General features: G+C 37.8%; 1 protein-coding gene across 1 annotated transcript in view; it reads left to right on the top strand.

The window, feature by feature from the left end:
- The window catches only part of MAN1A1 (mannosidase alpha class 1A member 1), a 141,256-nt gene that overhangs the window by 58,828 nt on the left and 67,233 nt on the right, over window positions 1-15,195 (top strand). The window lies entirely within an intron of this gene.

Genomic DNA, 15,195 nt, shown 5'->3' with positions numbered 1-15,195 from the left:
CTTTCTAAAGCTTCAACTCACATGGAAAAGACAAGTTAAGAAAGAAAGGACAACTGTATGTTTATGTATGTTTACATGTTAAAGCAGTAATATCTCATTAATCTCTATTGCCTTCTTAATGACTTTTAAAGGTACTGTGACAGCACCTGTCATGGTTTCTGGAAAGGATAAAGAAATGATTTTGTGTAAGAACTTTATCAAATGCAATTATTTCTGTAATATATTTAGAGAAGGCTATGCTAAGTCACAGGTACTGTGACATTTTAAATTTTTAGTTTGGCAATTAAAAAGTCTTCAATCTTACTAGTTTAGATTCTTGTTCCTGTCTGTGGATTATAGTCATGTTTTACTGTGGGATCAACACAAGTTAAAAGTCTTTTAACCATCAATTGAATTTATCTTTGGATTTCTTTAAATCTTTCTTTCATCTGTAAATTTCGAAACTATTAGATATAGCTCTATTTTGAACCTTTTTCTTTAAATTATCTTAAATTTTATGGTGTATGTGTTGTTTTTTGTTAAAACTTAATATGGTAAAGTTGTCCTAGCAGGTACTACTGCATTATGTAGTTAAGACAAAGCAGTTATGAGGAGAAAGTGTTTTGCTGACAGTTTTACCTGTTAAGTAGACTTACTTGTTTGTTCCTCACAATCCTGTTCTGAGTGTAGATGGTATTGAAAAGACATTGATGTTTTAAAATATACAGTTTTTCATGCTCTTATAATTTTCTGGAAAAAAATGTACTTAGACACATTTCATATTCACTCAATATAAATGAAAAAATTGAGAGGTGTTTAGTAGCTGGCTTCTTCACCTTTATTAAATATTGTTTTACCTCTGTTTGTTGTTTCATCTCTGACTCTTGAAGGAAATCACTTGTCCTCCTCCAGTAACTCAGGAGCCAGAAATAAGCATACCTAAGGGTGTCTTTAGAATTGCAAGCTCTTCCCTGTGTGATTAAATAGTTGTATCTTTCCCTGTAGATCTCCCTCTCATAAAATATAGCGAGCTTTTCCAGTATAACCTATTCCTACATTTTAATTAACTGGTTGTGACAGAAACAGAAGATACTTCTTGGCAAACAAGAGTTGGTGGAGGACTGTGTGTGAACCATCGAATAAAGTAGCAATTGTCTGCCAAGGAATGCCTGAGCCATTTATCATCAGTGCTGTTGATTTCATTTATATGTTGATGGTTTATATCATGTGTCTGTTAATGCACAGTCTCACTTCAATCAATGCATATTGTTTCTCCTAAATAGCACCTAGTCATTGCTTCTCAACCATTCTTTCACCTGTAGAGAGGCAGTTTTATCACCACCTCTTGGACTGGATTTACAGTAGTGCTGATATTCAAATAAAACTCTATTGTGCAGATGAAATGAGAAAACATTTAAAAAAAGGAAGGTATTTCACATAATGCATTATTAAGTGGAATGTTTTGTGATGGAAAAGTGATGCTGGATGATGATGTCTATTCTAAAAATGATTGGACTCATTAACAAAAGTAGAATGGGCTCCTAAACACAAAGGTGACATGAATGACTAAGGAGAGTCCTGAATTCTTGCAGACTGGGAAAGACACTGCCCAAACTAGTCAGTGGTTTTCATTACTCTGATAGATATCTCCTGTCTGAGGCAGAATGATGTTCGTAAACTAAGAGTTGTCGTAGTGTCTTAGAGAGTAACTTGGCATGCTTCCTCGTGGATCTCTTAAAAATGCTCTGCATTTATCAGATGTGGGGAAACATCTTGGTTTGCTTCCTAAGTCTAAGATACTGAAGCAATAACCAGCTGCTGCATATGGGAAGAGCTGGATGCACCATTCCTATGACAGAGCAGCTGTCCAGCAGTGTGATGTTTCCCATGTTGTGTGGGTGTATCCTCCACTGGTGCTGCTGGCAGGTATGGCAAGGACTGATGTTGCCAGAGCCTGGCTGCTCCCACATCATCCTTTTGTCTATTATATCAGCGGACATTCCTAAGGAAGTGGAACAACCTGTATACAGGTTGCTTGGAGGATGAAACACTCTCAGTTAAAAGTTCATTTTGTTCTTTGTCAGATTAACTATTTAAAACTTGCTTATCAATATCCTAATTAAAGAAGTCTATGTTTCAGTAAAAGGAGTCACAAATAATTATCGTTTGTACTTCTGAATTACATTCCCACGGGTAATGATCCAAAGCTGAAACATATTGTATGTTTCATAATCATTTGTAAGTCTAACTAATCATGATTAAAGAATATTCTATCATACTGAGTAGTTCCTAAAAACATCCTGCTCACATAATTGTTCATTTAGATAAAAGCACCAATGTGGATAATTTTAAAAATGAACAAATGGAATACTTTGTGTCTTGATAACTGTGGTGCTCACTTGCAAATAGAGCTGTAAGATGCATTATATTAAACTTTCTAGAATTTCTGCCTTGCTAGAATTAATTTGACATGTCTAAAAGTGCTAGAACTGTCATACACTTTAAGTCACAGCTTTTGTATTTTGTGATTGTTAAGCTAGAAAGAATTGCAGTCAAATACCAAACTTCATTTGTAGAACAGCTACAAATACCAGAAAAATTGGGGTTGGCTTGGAAGGGGCCTTAAAGACCAGTTCCAACCCTCCCCTGCCTTGGGCAGGGGCACTTCCCACCAGACCAGGTTGCCCAAAGCCCCATCCAGCCTGGCCTTGAACACTCCCAGGGATGGGGCATCCACAGGTTCTCTGGGCAACCTGTGACAGTGCCTCACCACCCTCATAGTGAAGAATTTCTTCCTAATATCTAATCTAAATCTACACTGTTTCAGGTTAAAACCATTACCTCTTGTCCTATCGCTACACGCCCTTGTAAAGTCTCTCCATCTTTCTTATAAGCCCCCTTTAAGCATAGAATTCTGTAATAAGGTCTTCCTGGAGCCTTATCCAGGAGGGTAAACAACTTCAGTTCTCTCAGCCTTTCTTCATGGGAGAGGTACTCCAGCCCTCTGATCATTTTTGTGGCTATCCTCTGGACTTGCTCCAACAGGTCCATATCCTTCTTGTACGGGAGACCCCAGAGCTAAATGCAGTACTCCAAGTGAGGTTTCATGAGAGCGGAGTAGAGGGGGAGAATCACTTCCCTTGACTTGTTGGCCACAATTGCAGCCCAGGATACAATTGGCTTTCTGGGCTGCAATTGCACATTGCTGGCTCATGTCCAATTTTTCATCCACCAGTATCCCCAAGTAGCAATTCATTGCCTACTGTGTACTGATACTGGTGATTGCCCCGGCGCAGGTACAGGGCCTTGCACTAGGCCTTGTTGAACTTCATGAGGTTCACATGGGCCCACTCCTCAAGCCTGTCTAGACCCCTCTGGATGGCATCCCTTCCCACTGACGTGTCAACTGCACCACTCATATTTGGTGTCATCTGCAAACTTGCTGAGGGTGCGCTCAATCCCACTGTCCATGTCCTTAATTAAGATATTAAATAGTATTGGTCCCAGTATGGACCTTTGAGGGCCACCACTTGTTATTGGTTTACATTTGGAAATGGAAATTCTGACATTGAGCCAGACATTGAGCCATTGACTGTAACTCTTTGTATGCAGCCACCCAGCTGATTCTATATCCAATAGTCCATCTATCAAATCCATCTCTCTACAATTTAGAAACAAGAGTGCTGTGGGGAAACATACCAAAGGCTTTGCAGAAGTCCGGGGAGATAACATCAGTTGCTCTTCCCTTGTCCGCTGATGCAGTTGCTCCATTGTAGAAGGCCACTAAAGTCATTTTGCACAATTTGCCCTTGGTGAAGCTATGTTGGCTATGATCTGACTGGCTCTTCAGCTTGATTGGTAGCTGGTTCTTGTGGGTGCTGTTAAAATTACTTTTGTTATGTAAGAAGGAGACTATTCTACTTGAAGGTTGGTTCCACAGCCAGGGAATACACTGCACAGGCAGAAATAAATGGAACTTTTAATGATAATTCCAGGTTGTATGAGTAGTACAAAACTTAAATCCACCATATGTTGAAGTGAATAAGAAGCCTGTGAGTTTTAGATCCTGCTGGTAAGATCCCAGATTCTTTCAAAGCTTTTCTGTTTTCTGAATGGGATGACTAATTGGTTTTTTTGTTGTTGTTGTTTTTATTAAAATATTTTGGATTCAGCAGCTGTTCTTCCTGCATAATACGACCTTTACTTTTCCAGGATTAAAGACAGTTGTCACAGGAGGAAGATAAAGTTGATAACGATCAACTTGATGTTCATATTGTCATTTCTTTTCATGGAATGAAGTAGAAATGTGACAGATTTTTTTTACTTTGACAGTATATTCTGTTTGAAGGAACACAATTTTATCCTGATCGGGATGAAGGGAAAAAAAATACTTCATGATGATAAGTGTTGGACTTCCTCAGTTCCATCTACTGCTATACCTATTTAGGAACATCTATACTTAGAATAGGTGTTACAGTGCCACTGTTCAACCTCACTTGATGATCTTGGCCTCCTGTCTGACTTCAGACCTAATCATTGCTCACTTAAAACAACCATCCATCAGTGACTGTAGTGCTTTCTTATTAACGAGTGGAAGACATGAAATAGTGATACAGATTCTAATGATTTAGGGCTGCTTTTGCCAGGCTGGCCACAAGACATTGCTGACTTGGTACAGTACTTAAACACTCTCCACAATTAACTGTAACTATTTATATGTGGCTCTCCTTCTCATGTAGATGTATAACTTCATGGCAAAAGTTTAAATTCCATAAATACAGAAGCATATAATTAATTATTTAGCAATCTTGATAGTAGGAGAATGTCCACCTGAACAAAGGTATTGGCCTGCTTCTGCCAATCAGAAAACGTAAGTTTCAGTATAGATCCTCTGGGGATCTTATCTCACTAGTGTGAGAATTGACCACCTTTTATCTTCTGCTTCCTTCCACTTAACTTGACACTAATTAACAAGAGGACTTTTCCTTTTATGTCTTCGAAGCTTAATTTCTGATGCTGTTTGAAACTTTAAGCATACTTTATCAGCTTGATCACTTCTTTATGAATGCCACTTCTCCTGAAGCATCTTCACAGACTGGCAGTAGAATTCCCTGCTTAGTAGAAACTAGAAGACAGCTATTGTCTGTAATTTTCTACAGCTCTGTCTGAAGATTTAGGTCGTGTTTGCTACCTCCCATCCATCTGCCGCCACTGTAAGTGATGCATCAGTACTTCAGGGTGTCATGTTTTAATTCCTTTAGAGCTCTGAAATGATCTTGATGATTTGTTTTGTTTTTATTGATTTGTGCTGTTTTTTGATTTTTTTTTAACTTGCATATTTTTTATAATCCTGGAGTCATTCAGCTTGGAAGGGACCTCAAGATGTCATCTAGTTCAATGTCAACAGTGCATTATGGTTATTCTTTTAAGAATCTCTTTGCATGGGAAGCTTTGCTTTGGCTCTTCAAGGCTGAACGCTGGTGCAAACTAAGCTTTTCTGCAGTGACTCTGTTTTAGGATTTATCCTAAACTCCACTGTTTCCCACAATCAGTCTATAATCTCTATTAGCATTTCCATCTCTTCACCACCACTACAGTAATAGACCTAATGCTGTTCCCTTTCTGTGCTAGCTGCATCAAAACTACTACAGAATCCCTATGGATTCACATTCTGCAGATAACCTTGACCTAAGATTTTTTTCCTCTCAAACTACTCTTCTGCTGTTGCAAGCAGACTGCCCCTCAGTCTTGTGTTTCTGTCTCAAGTTCCTGCAGTGCAATCAACAACCGTCACCATTGATTAAAGCCATCTCTGTTGAGTAGGTTCCCTATACTCTAAAAGCTTCCTCATTCCTAATAATTCTGCCCCCTTTCTCTCAATGCTACTACTTGCTCAGCTGCTTTGTGGAACGCTGCCTCTCAAACAGGCTGCACACAAAATGCTGAGGACATTTCAAAGAATGATAACAGAAATGTTCATTTTTCAGTCTCATACTTAATTCAAATTTTGCTACTCAGTGTTCCTTCTCTTCCCTCCCTGCTTTGGAGTTATTGACACCACGTATACATACCGTGACTGGAAACTTCTACCCAGCTCTAATTACCTGAGACCTTGTGGAGGCTTTGCCACCTACATACCCAGCAGGCAACATCTACTGCCATCACCAACAGGTTTTGTACCTCATAACAAAGACCCTCAGGCTACTGTGCTAATGTAAGGTGAAAATAGTGGCCGCGCACATTAATTCAGTGGATTGGTAGCTGTTGAAGCTCAACAGTGAGTATTTTTTCTTTGAGCTTTCATTAACTTGAATGTCTACTACCCTACTAAGAAACCAGGAGGCACAGCCCTGACTTTGGTCTGAAAAACATGAGTTTAGAACTGACCTGTACATAACCACATTCTACACTTTTAATGGTTTTGCTTTTTTCATAACTAAAAGGAGGTTGTGTGCTTGGGGAATTCTTTCAAAAAACAAAACAAAAAATGCTTGGTTAGTCCCATGGCACATTTATTTGACATGTCTTTGCATTCATGCATTGACTTTAGAAATAACTAAACAAATGCTTTATTGCTCATTACATTGATTTAAGCAAAAATTCCTGATCGCCTCTAGACTTAATAAATAGTTTGATGCTATAGCTGGTAAACTGTTAGAAAGGAGAATGGATGATAATGAGAGCTAAGTAATATCTGATCGTGATTGTAACAGCTGGTGTGTTTGACATGAACTCCTGAGCTATATTATTAAGTAGAATTCAAGCAGCTGAGAGGGAGCTGGTTTGTTTGTTCTGAGGATTTGGCTCTCAACCAGCTCCTGCAGTTTCACTTGTTTGTGGTTCTACAGAACAGTTGGAGAGGGCATATCTGCAAGTAGTAGTAGTGTGGGTGCTTTTCCTTTGAGCAGCAGTTCTAGCTAGTCCCAAAAGAAGACCTCATTGCATGGTATGCTATTAGCAGTCTGTCCAGATACACCATGCATCTGCACAGAAATTCAATCTCCAAGGCATTTGTCTCTTTCATTTATCTCAGTATTCAGTTCTTTCATTTTGCAGCATCAAATACATTTTCAATAACAAAGCAGAGTAAAAGAAAAGTAAGACCGGATTACATGAAGAGTTAGTGAGATTGTCTCACAAATTTATAAGAAATATAAATGTATATGTGCTGCAAATTTATAAGAAAATGTACAACATATAGACAATATTTCTGGCTCTGTGAAGCCGTTTGCAAGCAGCATTGAGATCGTTGCAACTATACTCTCAATGTCTAAAGAATTATGCCTGTATATAATTTTACAACCAAACACCTGACTTATTTCTGCAAATGAAAGCAACATCAAAATATATCAACTGGTGCTGATGGGGGGAATAGAGGGAAATTAGTTTACCCTCCTTTAATCAATGCCATAAGAAATATGTGGAAAATTTTATTCTCTCTGTGGAAGTATTACAAAAGTTTCTTCAGGTGGCTCAAAAGTAATAAATTGTATTGAATAATTGTACTGATCTTTTCCCTTTTAAAAGTACAGGTAAAAATACTTTGTACCTGCAGTTGACTCTGGACATGGATTAACTCTTGATTTCTGCATCTAAATCTTTCAGAATGTTTATCTATTTTTGTAGGATCACATTCTGTGCTTTGTCTCCATAGATTGGGTCTGATCCAGAGGTTATTTTTCATTACATTGGGAGATAAGTAGATGATAGGCTCCTTTCCTTATTAGTTTAGATAAGATATAAGCATAAGAAGATTTCTGTGGTTTTCATTCTATAAGAAAATACTTAGGTGTTCCATCAGATTTCCAAATCTGACTTTCTCAATAAATCCTTCAACTTTTGTATCTTTTTGTGAAAAGTTAAATTACTTCTGTTAAAGAATATGTAAGCATTAATTAATTCTAAGTATTTAAATACAAATGAAGTGAATAAAAGTATACAATAAAATTGGGAATGCTCCTCAGTAAAAAAAATCAATAATAATAATAAAAATAATTTTATGTGAATGTAAAACAGGAAGACAATCTGCATGAAGATTAAGGAGTTTTTTTAAAGTGAAATAGTATTTCAGTTGCAGCCTCACTCTTTTTACACGAGGGCATGGGATTTGGAGCATGGGAGATAGATATACATTGGAGAGGTGTTCTGAGAGAATATGCTTCCTTCTTTTGTCTGACAATATTGCACATGAGGAGTATTTGAGACAAATGCCACTATCCTTCGGAGTGTCTTGGGGAGAAACTCCTGTCATACTTTTTATTGTTGCTGGACTTTAAGAAAATAGATAGTTCTTTGCACCAGGAGTCTTACCCTTTCCCTGGGAAGTTATGGCGATCATTGAGAAATGTCAGGAAAAGGTGCTGGTGTGCAACAGACATTCATTTTATGTAACTCGAGGAAGAGGTTAAACCTCATCAAATTTGCTGTTTGAAGGAACAGATTAGAGATTCATTACAAAACACCCCATTCTGTGCCACATGCAAGTCCTGCTGCTACAAGCTAACTGAAGATCATTGAGAAAATTGAATGTATCAAATCAAAAGCAGACATCATTGCTGGTTCTGCATGCCCTTCATGCCTCCAGCAATAAGTACAGATAATGGTATCTTTGCTACACAAGAAACAGATATTCTTTTAGCCTCCTTTGGATTTAGCAATACATCTTGTCCAGTAGATCAAATCTGAAACAGATACAAACAAGGCTCACTGGCTTTAATTTAGCATGGACAGTGCTAATTGGCCTGTATTATTATTATTATTATTATTTTTATTGCAGGACCATGCTTTTCAAACAGAGACCTGAAAGAAAAAATAAGGAGGGCAATTTTTACCAAGTCTTTCAGGAAATTGCAGGAATCCACATGCTATTTGTGTGCCATTTGCTGGTAAAAATGCAACAGTTGAATAATGTTGATAAATGTTGTGGTTGATAAGTGAGTACAGTTCCTGTCTCTTCTGTGCCAAAAGCTTGGCTCTGCCATACACAGACTGTATTTGCGCCCTATGTGCAAATGATTGAGTAGGAATTTAGAAAAGATGTTCACATGAAATATCCTGAGCCACTTCCAGCGCAACTGATGCCAGAGGGGAATTTGGTTATTTGGCAGATGATTGCCCCTGAGCATGAAGTATTTGAAAGACAAATCTTTGTTTTTCCTCAAGTCAATAAATAAAAAGCGCTCATTTTGTACAGGACAAAATGCACAGAAATGGGCAAACCTTTCTCAAGCCAAAGACTGAGAAGAGGATGAACAAAATCACTTCCGTAAAGATTTGAAGGATGAAAAAGAGGAGTAATATGTAGTGCCAGAGTTTCATGTAAATCTAACTTGCTTTCCTCAGAGAAAAATAGTGTAGGATATATTTATACAGCAAATTCAATTTTTTAGCTCACTGTTTATCTTGCAAGTCTTTTGTCAATAAGTATTTTACTTTTATATTTCCACAGGTGTTATCTGGTCAGTTATCTTGCCATTTAATTTTCTAGTAATGCATAAGATAAAAGAGAGGTCAAGAGGTGGTAGATATACTGAAGGATTCGCCTTTCATGTTTGTGTACAGCTGTGATACTCTCCAAACACCTTTGATTGCTTGTTAAACCACCTGACTTTGATAACTCCTTCGAAAGTGCTTGGTACAGTACAATGTGGGGATTCTCTCATTCAGCTTACAAGAAGGCTCAAAAGCTTGTTTTAACAACCAAAAAAAAAACCAACCCTATGTAAACTGACAAAACTCTAAAGTAAACAAGGAAGATCATTTCAGCAGTAGTGTTGCCGGAGTAGAGTCAACCTTCAATTAACAAAAACCAGTCTTCCTTCTGGCATCATGGGCCAGTTCCATTTTTTCTTATAATTCAGATGCATTGAACCACCAAAAAGGCTCTCTAACTGTTAATCTGAAGAACTGGATGTGTCTGGTTTCTTTGTTTTCTTCAGCCTTTAGGCTGTCATCTGCTTTTGCAGGCTAAGCGAAATAACCACACTAGTTGTTTTTGGAAGCTAGTTCAATCCTGTTAGTGATTTAAAGCTGTGTTGTATCCTTGGGGGGCATGTTGTCCTTAATTTTTTGCAAGCATTGCTAGATAATTTTACAGTCCAGTAGATCCTCAGGATCTTCTTGTAAAAAGGATATGCTGTGAAGTTCGTTCTCTTCCATTTTTCTTTAAAAAAAACCTTTTTGTTTTCTTCAAACCAACAGCTGCAGAACAAAGTCAGCAGCTCACAATGACATTTCTTAAAGGATGCTATTTTCCCCAACTTGTTCTTAAAAACACTATTCATAGTATACAGACAATTTCAATCTTTTTCCTTTTATCATGCAAAACCAGTGAATAACTCAAACCTCATCAGCTTTTGCTGCTCGTAGGGTATCTCTTACAAACATCAGTCAGACTGTACTCAGTCTTTTCTCTCCATAGTTGCTTTTATTTCCATTTATATTCAAGAGAGAAGAACAAATAACCTTCCCGATTCCAGGCAAGATCAATAACTGCTGAGATGCTGTAGGCAAACATTGCCAGACTGCTACAGGAGACGAAGGGGATGGTAGTCAGTACATCTGGGCGGACTTACTCCGTTGTTAAATGCCAACAGACATTTTGATTTGCTCGAAGGTTGTGTGTTAATATGCTTATTAACTGGCCCAATGCCAGAAGTAAAAGCTAAAGGATAAGAGTGAGAAGAACTCCTTGCTCAACCAGTTCTTTCATAATGGTCTATGACAGTTGGTGATAGAAGAAATGAGTGTAGGTGGTTCTAAGATGCCTCTTTTCAGATCATATTTTCAAGATGTGTTTATATATATATATATGTGTGTAATTCCAACTTGAAATGCAGTTAAGTTACTGTAATGTTTTAATTGCATACTATCAGGAAGAAAAATAAATAAGTGAAACCTGCTAAGTATTCTGTCTAGGAATAGCCATGTGAAGTCTTCAGTCAGACAGTAAAATGAAACAGTAGAGCCATGTGATGAGTTTTGGTAAAAACAGAAAGAACTTACAGGACTGCTATGCCTTTTATTTATTTATTCTTTTTAACCTTCCATCAAGTCAGGGAAGGAAAGCAACATAATGATACCAATATGTGGCAATACGAGTACTTCAAATCTTTATGAATACTTCTAACCATCATTTCCTCCAAATATACACTGCATTCAAAACAACGTAATGTTTATCTTTGGAGAGAGCATCTTCTGACTATTTAATTATAGGAATGACCTCAACGTTTAACTGGTAAAAAATAAAAAAAAAAAATAAAAAATGCAGGGAATTCAGAGAAACGATTGATTTGCTCATAAATTTACTACCTGCTGGCAGCACTGCTTTTCAGTCAGAAAAGCACTTGTTTCATTTGTTTCTGACAGTTACAAATCGGAAATGTCTGCTTGCCTTCTTATATTTTAGTTGCTTAGTTTTATAGCTTGTCCAGTAAGAGAAATAGTCTTACAGTAAACACAAAGGAATTGAATTAGTCTGCTTGATGATTTAACTTACAACATAAAAGCAGCTTCTTAAATTACAGTTCTCCTCTCCTGAAACCTTCTCTTTGGTTTACTAAAAGAACTACAAGAGAATTCACATTTCTTATATTTAAGGAAAATACATATGCACTTTATTTGGGCTTGTTTTGGATGTGCACATTATCCATCAGATACTTCAAAGACTATTACCTTTCAGAGAAGTCTCAACAATAAGAAAGCACTGAGTTAAGAAAGCACCATCCTCCTTTCTTACTATAAAAGAGATTTTTTTCAAGTTATATTACTTATATAAAAAGCCTGCAAGATGGTGTGTCAGAGGTCTTGTGGAGAAAGGAACTAAGAAGGATGTTAAGGATGCTAAATTGTAACATGTTCCTCTCTCCTGAAAAACAGATTCTCAGAAACGCATAATCGATGCAACTGCTAGTGTTACAGAACTCACTTGTCACAGAATCAAGCAAAACTGTTGGCACAGAGCTGCAAATACAGGTTGAATTTACTCAACTACTGAAACATTATGGCTGGAGCGAATAAAAACTTTTTATTCCTTTTCCATACATATAAAACTGAAAGAGAAACAGGCTGTAGCTGTTTGTCACAGAGGAGGGTCAATTAGAGAGTTTTATGTCAAATGGCTTGCTCCTATGTCATCCATGATGTAAATCGAACAGACTAACAGTAGGATCTGTCTCTGTACTTGTAATCATTTTACTTTTTAAAGTATTTATGATGTTTCCAGTATCTGAGATCAAAATATCTGGAAATTTCTGTATCAGCTTTAGCCTTAATATAAGGATTAAAAGAACCTCTTTATTGTTTCAACTTGGCATAGCCTTAATATACAAAATTAAATACTCATTATATTTGATATATGTTTAAACAGTAGAAGAAATACTCTAAAAGAGTAGCTTAATTTATTTTTGTATCCACGAACACACCCAGTTAATAGTGGAATTGCCCATTCATGAACAGGAACAGAGGATGTCTGTAAGTGGTATTAGAGAAAACTTTGGTGCAAATGAAAGTAGTTAAGCTTTTTTCTGTTTAATGAAGACTGAAAAGTCTGGAACCCTGTAATTCTGTGCCCAACGTCATGACTTGTTTTTAAACTTCAGTATTCAAACTTGTTAGTTTGGACTCTCATCATGCTTGGTTCCTGGGCCCCAGTCCTTTTATCAGCAGCTTTGCACATGTGTTAGTTTCCAGCTTGTTTCTTTCTAGAGCTAGCTACTCTATTACCCTACATGAGAGGAGGGTCCGGACACAGTTGGTAAATAGCTCATTCCAGTGTCTAGTGAAGCTGTAGCTTGAACAAGTCACTTAGGACTGTCCTGTGTCATTGTCCTGTATATGCTCTCATGCTGTGCTGCTGTATATAACTTTCACCCACAACTTCCTGGAAATACAGTCCTTTGGCTATCTGGAGCACTTCGAGTAGGAAAGAAAAAAAAAGGCGGGGGAGGGGCGAGAGAAAAAGGAAAAGTTTTATTTCTTGAGACCATGGAACTACAGCTGGAGAAACAGAACAATTGCTCTGCAGCAATAAGCATAACTCTCTCAAGGGAACAAGCCCTGAGCTAGGTGAAGATCTAGTCTGTGCTACCTGATTTGTGGGATGAGAAAATAGATGAAGAAGACAATACAGAGATAGTCAGAATAAGTTTTAACCATTTGAGGACTGGCCTTTGAGTGATACCAATACCTTACTTACTCAAAATACATGTAATGGTGTCAGAGCATGGGGCGATTCAGAAAGATTCTCCCTTGGTGAGGCAGGAGAGCAAAGAGGCATAGTTTCTTTTTTCCATTGACTCAGCAGGCTGGATGGATTTTCTCTGTGCAAGTACCCATTTGCTATAAACCAACTCAAGGAGGATGGCAGAATACTGGGGACCTTGAGCTTCGGACTCTTTTGTAGGTAACCCACTATCAGATCTAGTGAAGCATGCAGGGAAATTGCACTCTTGCTGCTTTCTCACTGCTCAGGTCTGCTACTTGAGAATCAGTTCATTAAGCTATTATGCTGATGCTGGAGTAAAACATTGAAATTAACTAAATGAAGTTACGAAAAAAAAATAAAACGAGTGGAAGAACAATAAAAGTTGGAATAGTTGTTATCCTGTTCATGTTGTTACACTAGTATATTTAATAAACATCATTTAAAACTTTTTCCATTAGCGACTGCAACAAGCATCACAGAACGCTGGCTGAAACAAGCAGTTCTCCATTTGCTATTGAGTTAACATTAAAAAGCAAACAGGACTTCCTTTACCTAGCCAGAGTGATGTTAGCCCCTTACGTGCCTGCCACCGTGGTCTAGGTGCACAGTAAAGGCATTGCTCTGAATCACTTAATGGCATTGGAATTAAAAGATACAGTCAAATTAACAAAGCCAGGAATGAATCTTCTGGTAGCGCTTTATGCTACGTTAAGGATGTAATTACTGATTCACCATGCAATGTTTACCAGGCTTCTCCACCCGCGCCCCCCTTCACACAGATGGTACTGCAAATCACCTCCCAGCGGTCACCTGCTTGAAAGGAGAGTTTCGTATGCAAAGTGCTGTTCTTTGTTTAGATACCATGGCTTGCAATATGTAAAATGAGGCAGCTATTTAAATTTGTTGTTACAGCACTTGGGCTGGGTACACAAGATTAAATAAAAAGAAAACTAGGAAGCAGATGCTTGTGGCTTAACAGACGAATTGTGCTAAAAGATACTCCTCATTACTGGTGGATATGAGTAATTTTACTAAGGCAGCTGTTTCCTTAATCAGGAAAAACACAAACCTCCAAGATAGCATCCAGATGTTTTCTGTATTGCTTCACAATATAATGAGTTTCCATTGTATGTGCCTTATTTCTAGTTCCGTTCATATTTACTTATGTCCGATATATTTTCAAATACATATATCATCTTCCTTAACTGTAGAAGACCTGAGCACTAAACACACAACATTTTGTTCTCTCAACACACATGCCTTGTGTTAGTCCAGTGGTTGCTCCTAGGGCTGACGGTGTTTGTGTCTCTCACCAGCATCCAAGCATTTGAACATCAGATTTCTCAGGTTGCTGGCAGTTTTCTTTTGTTGGGGTTGAGGGGAGGTGGGTCTGTAGGTATCAACCCTGTTCCAGTTATCTGGGTATCAGCTAAAAACTCACACTAGTTCTTGTGTTTGGGCTTAGTCCTCACTCATGGGCTGCTAGTAATTTTAATGTCTGCTAGCTTGCCGTCTGCGCTTGCTAGAAGCTCATTCATCATTTGATGGGGAATCTGGGATTCCAGCCTTTTCAGTAATTCCTTTCTATTTCTGGCAGGATATAAGAATGGCATCCCAAATCTTTGACAAAGATTTACCTACGCTGAGCTATGTTATAATGTATTTATTGGGGATTGTGTGGGAGTTCAGAATCTTAAACTTTCAGTGCAGCTTTTTTAGGCATGAATCTTGCTACCTGTGGTTTGAGTGTCTGGAGCCAGCTTGCCAGCATGTGGTTGATCTGCACATATGCAGCAAATCCTGTTCGTTACTCATGACAATGCTGCATACCACACCTTTTGGAAAGTTAAGGCAGCCCTGAATTTGGGGGGAGGAATTCTAAAAGGCTCTCGTACAGAAATAATTTATTTTAGTACAGACAGTTATTAAAGTTTGTTTAATTTATTCATCACCACCTTGTCTTGAATTATCACAACAGAAATAATATTCATGATGAGCTCATGAGCTTTACA

The sequence above is a fragment of the Cygnus atratus genome, chromosome 3 (assembly GCF_013377495.2).
Source record: "Cygnus atratus isolate AKBS03 ecotype Queensland, Australia chromosome 3, CAtr_DNAZoo_HiC_assembly, whole genome shotgun sequence".
NCBI classification, from domain to species: Eukaryota; Metazoa; Chordata; class Aves; order Anseriformes; family Anatidae; genus Cygnus; species Cygnus atratus.
The sequence above is the reverse complement of the archived record's forward strand: the minus strand, read 5'-3'. Positions and strand labels throughout refer to the sequence as shown.